Source organism: Chrysemys picta, chromosome 4 (assembly GCF_011386835.1).
Source record: "Chrysemys picta bellii isolate R12L10 chromosome 4, ASM1138683v2, whole genome shotgun sequence".
In the NCBI taxonomy this organism is placed as follows: Eukaryota; Metazoa; Chordata; order Testudines; family Emydidae; genus Chrysemys; species Chrysemys picta.
In genome coordinates this window covers 28,400,336-28,408,834 of record NC_088794.1, presented here as the reverse complement: position 1 = coordinate 28,408,834, position 8,499 = coordinate 28,400,336, and the positions used below count along the sequence as shown (strand labels likewise).

Here is an 8,499-nt window from a genome sequence, read left to right as displayed (position 1 = left end):
CATATTCTGGGTTTAGTGTATGTGTCCTAGGGGGTCACACACTCGGTTGCTGCTGTCGAGTGAACTTATTGCACACACCAGAGGATTCCCACATCCCTCCATTCCCACCCACAACCTTCCTGTGCGCCACCGTCCCATGCCCCTCAATTGCAGGGGCTCTGTGTGCCCCCCAAACTCCCTCATCCTCCCATACTAGGGACCCCTGTTTTCCCCTCCAATGCCAGCAGCATTGTGTGCCTCCCACTGCCCCCATACCAGGGGCTTTGTGTCCCCTATTCCTCACTCTCCCAGTGCTTGGGTCCCCAATTCTCCCCCCATGGCAGGGGCTCTGAATGTGCTCCCATTCCCCTATTTCCCTCCCATCCTAGGGTTCCCTAGTCTCCCCTCCCCACACAAGGAGTTGTGTGTGCCCCTCATTAATCCCTCCCTCTATACCAGGGTCTCCCTTCTCTCTCAGGCAAGGAGCTCTGCCTCCCTCCCATTCCCACCTCCACCCCCATGCTGGGGGTTCTGTGTGTCCCCTTGCCCCACACCAGGTTCCCCCAATTTCATTCTGTCTGGAGTGGCTCACAACTGTGAGTGCCAATCTCAAGTCAGACTGTCAGAAAAAAGGGCAGTCACCCCAAGCTGGTGGTGTGGTCTGTAATTAGATTTCACCAACCAGTAACAAATGTGAACTCCTGGATCACTGTTCCAGTCTTACCGGGGAGTCACAGACAGTCCACTTAAGCTCTCCAGCCCATCTTACCATGCAAACAAACTGGACTTATGCATCCGAAGAAGTGGGCTGTAGTCCACGAAAGCTTATGCTCTAATAAATTTGTTAGTCTCTAAGGTGCCACAAGTACTCCTGTTCTTCTTTTTGCGGATACAGACTAACACGGCTGCTACTCTGAAACTGGACTTAGTGATAATAGTCACATAAACCAAAAATCACATCATATCAGGTTGCTCCCAGTTCCAAGACACCAGTCACTTCCCCCTCATTGATTGGTACTCTGGATCTTACACCAAGGACAACACTGGTAGCCAATTCTATAGTTAACTAACTACAGGTTTATTAGCTGACAAAAGACATGAGTGTTATTGAGGTTAAAGCAGGTAAAATACATTAACAGGTGAGTCAAAGTTTGTAAACCCAAATGGATAGCAGAGATGTAGTAATCTGCCAGTTCAGGGCTACCCAGAATAACACTGGGGATCTCCGTCTTCTTGTTTAGTTATTGCACGGTGGTAGAATCGAAACAGTCCAGAGATAAAGGATCTTCCTTTGAATCAGTACTTATAGCTTCTTCTCCACACAACAGTCAGAGCAGTGTTCATACTCACACAATGGCCAATTGCTTTGAATTTAGCACTCTTCATTTGCATTCAATGAGTTATTTAATTACAAGCTTAGACATAATATAACTGCCTGCCTTTACATTATAATAAGAAGAGATAAATGAAAACAATGCAAGTAACATTCCATTAGTTTGATGAAGTTCTGACATCTGAATACACTCTTAGATTAACACACACTTTGATCTAGGCCTATCTAATTACCAGGCATGCATAATGTAAATGTAATGTACTAGTAAACAACAAGATATAGTTTGGCAAAAACAATACAATTAACATCTCCTTTGATCTCTATTAACACACAAGTGAATTGGCTGAATATTTACTAATACATTTAACCCCTTTGATAGTCACACCCAAGTGAATGGGCCTATGGCTCTGGCCTGAGCTTGTTTGTCAGCCTCACATCTGCCACCAGGAGTTATGTGAGCCCTTCACACCAGAGTCCCGCATTCTCCCCCCATGCCATGGGCTGTGTGCATGTCCCTATTCTCCCATCTATACATCCCCATTCCCTCTTTCATCCCTCCTCCATATTGTTTTTTTTCTGGGAGATCAGTCATTCAGGTGGCCAACATCTTACACTCCACTGGGAGGATGGGCAGAGCTGAGCTGGGGGTGTTATGATGCTGGAGGCATTAATCCAGCCATAAGCTGGTTCTTTGATCTATTGGCAACTGCAGAGGTGCTTGAAGATGTGGCTCTGCTAAATGGATGCCAGGAGCTTCATGTGTCCCCCATTTTGCCCATTGTGGTTTACTGATTTCTTCTAAACTCAAAAGGGTTCTGGCCATTTCACTGCCTGGAATTCTGGAATTGATCAGATGAGACATTGAAAAATTATCCCATTACAGACAGAGACACAGACAGAGAAATGGCACCAAGCGGGGTGTAAGGGTGTTGCATGTCTGGCCAAAAGTGACATTTCTAGGCTTTTTTTATCCCTTGGATGGGGCAGCATCTGCCACTTCCCTTCCTCACCCATCCCCCCATCCCCACAGCACCCCTATGCAGAGGGTGGCCGGCAATCGCAGGGGGAGTAGCTAATAGCACCATGGCTTCTCAGCCTTACTGCCCTGGGTGAGGGGGATGTGCGGGGCAGAAAGCAGGGCAGATGGAAAGACCATTCTCAGGGATGGGATGGGATGGGTTTATGGGGATTCCCTCTGAATCATCAGGGTCTGTTGGGTTTGCTGCCTGCATCCCTCCCTTCCCCATTATGTTATGCTGCAAACCTCCCTTGTTGTTGTTTCTGAAGTGCTTTTTCCCTCCCATGTGTTTTCCCATGGAAGGTGAGCATCAGGGCCAGGCTGTTTGGTGTCAGATTAGCCGCAAAAGTGCAGGTTATTTGTCCTAACCACTGCACCAGCAAAATGCAGTGGTGAGGACAAATTTGGAATTTTGGTCATTTGCTCCTTAAGACAAAGATGCAGAAACTCCACATATGGGTCTTTCCCTCATCTTTAATTTTGCCATAAATTCTATCTGATGTGAAATGTGAAAAAGCATTGCTTCTTTATCTGTTTGGAAGCTGCAACCTGTGTCTTATATTAAAAGAGAAACAACATTTCATATTTAGAAGATATGGGATTTTTTTCACATGCCACATTTAAAGAAAATTCACTGCTGTAACTTTCCGCTCACAACAGAGTTTCTCAGCCTGTTTTTTACTTCAATGTAAAGGCTTCCTTTAGGCTCTCCAGGGCCTGCTCTTTGGTTATTTTACCCCAGTCCTCAGGGAGATTGGCAGGGAGAGCATCAAACTCCTTAGCAAACTGGTGATTGAATTCCTTGAAAACAAACTTCCAGTAATCGGAAGCCGTGATGCTGGGATCTGGCTGGATGCGCCAGTCCGGAAAATATTTCTGATAATCTTTATAAGGATGAAACTCCCCTTTTGTCTCTGTACAGCTGAATGTGTTATTGGAAGCCACAGAAGATGAGCATATATCATAGGCAAGTCTCCTTGTTATATTCTCCTGGCTTTCCCCTAATCCTCTAGGCCAATGCACTGCTACAAAATGCTCCTCATGTGCAAGGGCTCCTGCTTCGCAGGGGACTTTACAGAATGGACACTGCTTCCCACAGCCAAACACTCGCTTGAAGATCTCATCCTGGGGCTTCACTGCAAGTTTTGAGAGTTTTGACTCAATTTCCAGATTTTCAAAAGTGGATAAAACTTGTTTTTCCAGATCAGGAATAAACTGTTCTATAAAAACTGAAAATTGGTCTGCACTTGCTGTGTTTTTAAACAGTATCACTTCTAAGCTGTCCTTGGGAATGACTAGATCCTGCTGCAGCTTTTCACAAAAGTTGTCTAAAAAGGCAGAGACTGTCTTAGTCTTCAAATCTTTGGAGTTTTTCAGAACATCACTGAGTTTATTAATTACTGGGGAGAAAATTATTTTCTCCAAATCTCCCAGACTTGCCTTCTCTCTGTAGCGTGTTAACACGTGTCTCTGTATCCAGGTTTTGATAAAATATACATAATTCCTTGTGTATTGCACATAATTGTTAAAGTCATTTTCTTCCAACAGCTGCTCTAGAACAAAGAATTGGAAGAAGTTTTGGGTGCTGTATTCAACAGACCGTTCACTGCTGAGAATGTCATCCACGATTTCTGTCCCAAGTCTCTTGTTCACATAGTCCACCAGGGCAGGTCTGAGACACTGATCACAGAAATTCCCGGCCCTGTCTTGACACTCATCCTTCTCTAAGTACAGAGCTTTGAACGTGGAGAGATACTGAGGTTCCAGTTTCCCCAGACGTTGCAGAGGATCATTTTCTGTAATGAATTCTTCATGCATCTTCTGAAATGCCCGAGCTGCATCCCCCAAAATGTGAAGCTTCAGGTCAACTTCAAAGCAAGCGGTGAGGTGAAGGTTTTGAACATTCGCCTGCTAAAGCTGCTCATTAATCATCCGCAACAACTCTCTGCAATAAGTTTCATCGTAATCTGCTTTACAATGTACCTTTTTTTCAGTGTAACTATTGCACTCATCTATTAAGGATGTAGCAAGAGCCTCTGTTTTATGCCAGCGTTCCTGTGTAAAGTATTCTTTCACAGCTGACACTGATATTTTGAACTTTAAGTATTCATTTTTCATTTTGAAATTTTGTGTTTTATAAATAGGCAAGCTTCTCGCACCCTCTAACATCCGCCATGCTGCACTCCCCTTATTCTCTAGGTCTCTTCTCAAATGTAACTTCATTTCTTTATATATGATGCGTTTCTGTAAAGGAATGAGTGATAATTCTAACAGTGTTTCTCTCCACATGGTTTCAAATTCTTTCTCCTGTTCATCATTATTTAGCTTGCATTTGCTTTTCCTGCAATGGTTCAGAAGCCTGTCAACTTTCTCTTCAATTTTTCTCTTGTACTGTGACAGGATAGTGTCTGTTTTATGTCGGCCCTTTCTAATTTCAATCGCTTCTTTCAACTTGCTGAATGAATAACTCTCCAGTTGATTCCTCAGACTATCTGCACTTCTCCTAAAATCTTCTTTGTACTTTTCTATCAGGTGCAGATTTGTTGCTCCACTTTCAAAATATTGTTTTAAATTATCCAAAATCTTCTCTGCTTCTTGTCTCAGTTTGTTCTGTGCCTCGTTCTTTAGTTTGGTTAAAACACTTGTGTCTAGTTTATCTGGTGGCTGATTTTGGATGAAAGTTTCCTTTTCAGATACCCAGAGATGCATCATCTTGCGGAAACCCCATTCCCACTCTGCATACTTCACAGACAGCTGGTTATAGGCTTCAGCAACGAGACTGTTTCTAAAGCTGAAGATGAAGTTCTCATGTTTTACAGCATTCCACAGGCTCCTCACCCATTCAAGAAATTGGGGAATGTCCTTGGGGGATCTGTTTTGTGAACAGCCTTTCAGAAATTCAAACAAATATTTCTTTAATTCATAAACCTTTTCACTGTATCCCATATTCACGGGAGCCATGGGAGGGACTCCATGCCACAGAGCAGGAATGTACCAATTGTGTTTTTCCAGATCATAATCCATAATATCAGAAAATGTCATCTCCCTGCCTTTCTTTTCCATGTTTGCTGCAGCTTTGGTCATTTCATCCATCTGCTCCAGGAGGTGTTTCCTGTCCCTCATGTTTTGTTCATGCGCAGACACATCGCTGACGTTCTGATGCACAAACTGGCAGTTGGGTTTTTGCCCAATTTCCTCCATTCTGAGGAAGGCATGGACCACGATTTGCAGAATATCCTTCATTTCGGTGGCGTTCTCCATGGCCATGTTAATGATGGTTATGTCACTGAGTCCAATCACCAGTGTGGCCAGCTCATTGTCATGTTCATAACTGTCCTCCAGCTTGGCCAGTTCAGGGGCTTTAAAGCCTTCTGTGTCTATCACCAGGATGACATCACAGCCCAGCTCCTGCTGAAAGTTGTCTGCCACTTTAATGAGTGTCATGAAGGCTCCTCGCGTACATCGGCCACTGCTCACTGCAAACTGCAGGCCGAACATGGTGTTGAGGAGGGTGGATTTCCCAGTGCTCTGCACTCCCAGCACCGTTAGAACCAACATTCTGGACCTTCCCCCCAGCTTGGCATGGAGCTGAGTCAGAACATCTGTTACCCACTGCAGTGGGATGTTGGAGGCATCTCCATCAATCAGCTCCATCGGAAACCCTTCGAGCATCAAGTCAGCTGCTATGCCTGGGAGATGGACGAATAGCCTTTGGCTTTCTGCCATTTTACCTTCCTTCACCATTGTGTGTTCAGCCTCATAGAACTGCCCCAACTCACGCATGAAATGCTCCACCCCTAAGGAACTGGCAGAGATTAGTTTATCATGTTCTGCAAACATTTTGGGGTCATCTTTTGAGTTTTTGCATTTCTCTTTATATTGATCCCGTAGTTTAAAAATATTCTCCCGAGCAATGTGATCCAGGTCAAACTTCATCCATTTCAGGAAGTAATGTTTCTCCTCGGGAGGCAGCAGGCCTAGTCCAGTAATAAATGTAATCAAACTGTCAGTCAGGTCATGTGTATTCTGCTGGACACGTAACTCTAATAATTTCTTTTTCAGTTGAGACTTGTATTTCTCAAGAGGGATGTCCCCTTGCTTTCTCATTCGGCACAGCTCCTTTTCCACGTCAGCCAAGTTTTTCCATGGCTCCCCCTGGAGTCTCAGCTTTTCCTTCTTGTACTTTGCCACATCTTTTATGTGTACAGTGGTTTCCTTGGCATATTTATGGGCACTCTGACATTTCTTATTATCCTCATCTACCTGGATGCCTAACTGACGTCCGGTCTCAGCCATGGCTTCTATACTCACTCTCTTGGGAGAAGACATCATTGTAGCTGCTATTGTAGACTGCAGATCTTTTACATATGCTGCCTGATTTGTGGCACATCTTTTCTGCAGCACATGTGAGTTGTTCAGTTTCAGCACTGGGGCCAACTTGTTCAGGAATGCCAGTGTTTCCTTGGATGTCGCAGCCTGATTATTAAAGATGAAGTAGTATTTAGTGGACGATTCCTGCAGAGATGATAACAGTGCGTATTCTCTCTCACTGATGCTCTCTGTTAATATGAACACTGCTGAGGAGATCTCTGTTAAAAAACTGAACTGCAGCCAGTGGGTCTCAATGTCTCCGCGCAAGTTTGTAACTGCAACAGGCTCTGGGAAAAGATCTGAATTCTCCGTCCCACTAGGGAAATACCAGGAAATCTCAACCAGCCCATCTGCGATTTCCCGAGGGACGTTCCCAGACTCCATGTCCCGATGGATGAAGAAATCGTGGTGCTGCTGGGAGAGGCTGAGAACCTCATTGAGGAGTTTGGACTTGGAGAAGCTGCAGCTCCCCATCCGCACAAAGGAAATGGTTGGCATTGCTGTGAACACCAGGCTCTCCTCTCTGAACCCTCTGCTATATGCCAGGGAGTGCGGCCTCCACTTCCTCACAATGTCCCTCATGGCCCACAGCATTAGGGTGCACTTGGGGGTGTCGAGGGCAGGTAGCAGCAGAGGGAGGGCAAACTGGCACATGGACATTTTGGACAGGATCTCCTGCTGCAGGAAACTGTCTGAGCAAAGCAGAACGGCACAGAGAACATCGAGGGGGTTTAGTGAATCACTGGTGTCTGTGTCACTGAGAAAAAAAAAATCTTCATGAATACCCAGCTCCTCTTTGTCCATAATGAGTGTTTGATCACCAGGTGGCCTGTGCTCAAGGCTTGTGTTCCTCGCTGTCCCATTCAGAGCCATGAGCTTCCTCAGGAAATGCCACGGTAAATCTCCTGTTGTCTGGGGAGTCCAGTTCTTTACACTTTCTAGGGTGATTTCCAGGACATCTCTCAGCTTTAGTTTCCTGCATCTGTATTTCTGCATATTTAGCTTTGATTCAATGTACTGAAGGGCTTTTTGTCTCTCTGCAGAAAGGAGATACAAGGGGGAAAATTAATTAATTTTCAAACTGGACACCATCAAATTAGGCTTGAATAAAGACTGGGAGTGGATGGGTCATTACACAAACTAAAAACTATTTCCCCATGCTAATTTTCCCCCTACTGTTACTCACACTTTCTTGTCAACTGTTTGAAATGGGCCATCCTGATTATCACTACAAAAGTTTTTTCTCTTCTGCTGATAATAGCCCACCTTAATTGATTTGTCTCGTTAGAGTTGGTATGGCAACCCCCATCTTTTCATGTTCTCTGTATATATATATCTATATATCTATATATATCTTCCTACTGTATTTTCCACTCCATGCATCTGATGAAGTGGGTTTTATAGTCCATGAAAGCTTGTGCCCAAATAAATTTGTTAGTCTCTAAGGTGCCACAAGTACTCCTTGTTCTTATTGCAAATTTGACATGAGTAGTTTCAGCCATTCATAAAATGGCCAGAGGAGAAGAAGGAGATGGTGCTGCTGTTCCCTCCCACCAGTCCTCCCATAACATGTAGCCCATTGGATGTGGGAAAGCCAAGTTTGAAATCCTGCTGTGGAGCAGGCCCCAAATTAACTTTTTTGAGTCACCAAATTTTAAAAAAAAAATAGATTTAGTTTAATGCTAACCAAATTTTATTTAAAATTTTTTTTTAGGAACTGCCACCAAACCAGAAAAAAAAATCAATAATTCATCCAACTGTGCTCATATGAAGTCCTTCAGGCAATGAGGAAATTCTT

General features: G+C 44.2%; 1 pseudogene; it reads right to left on the bottom strand.

The window, feature by feature from the left end:
- Nucleotides 1-1,058: 1,058 nt before the first annotated feature.
- LOC135982951 (up-regulator of cell proliferation-like) lies at nucleotides 1,059-8,017 on the bottom strand (annotated as a pseudogene).
- Between the last annotated feature and the right edge of the window lie 482 nt (nucleotides 8,018-8,499).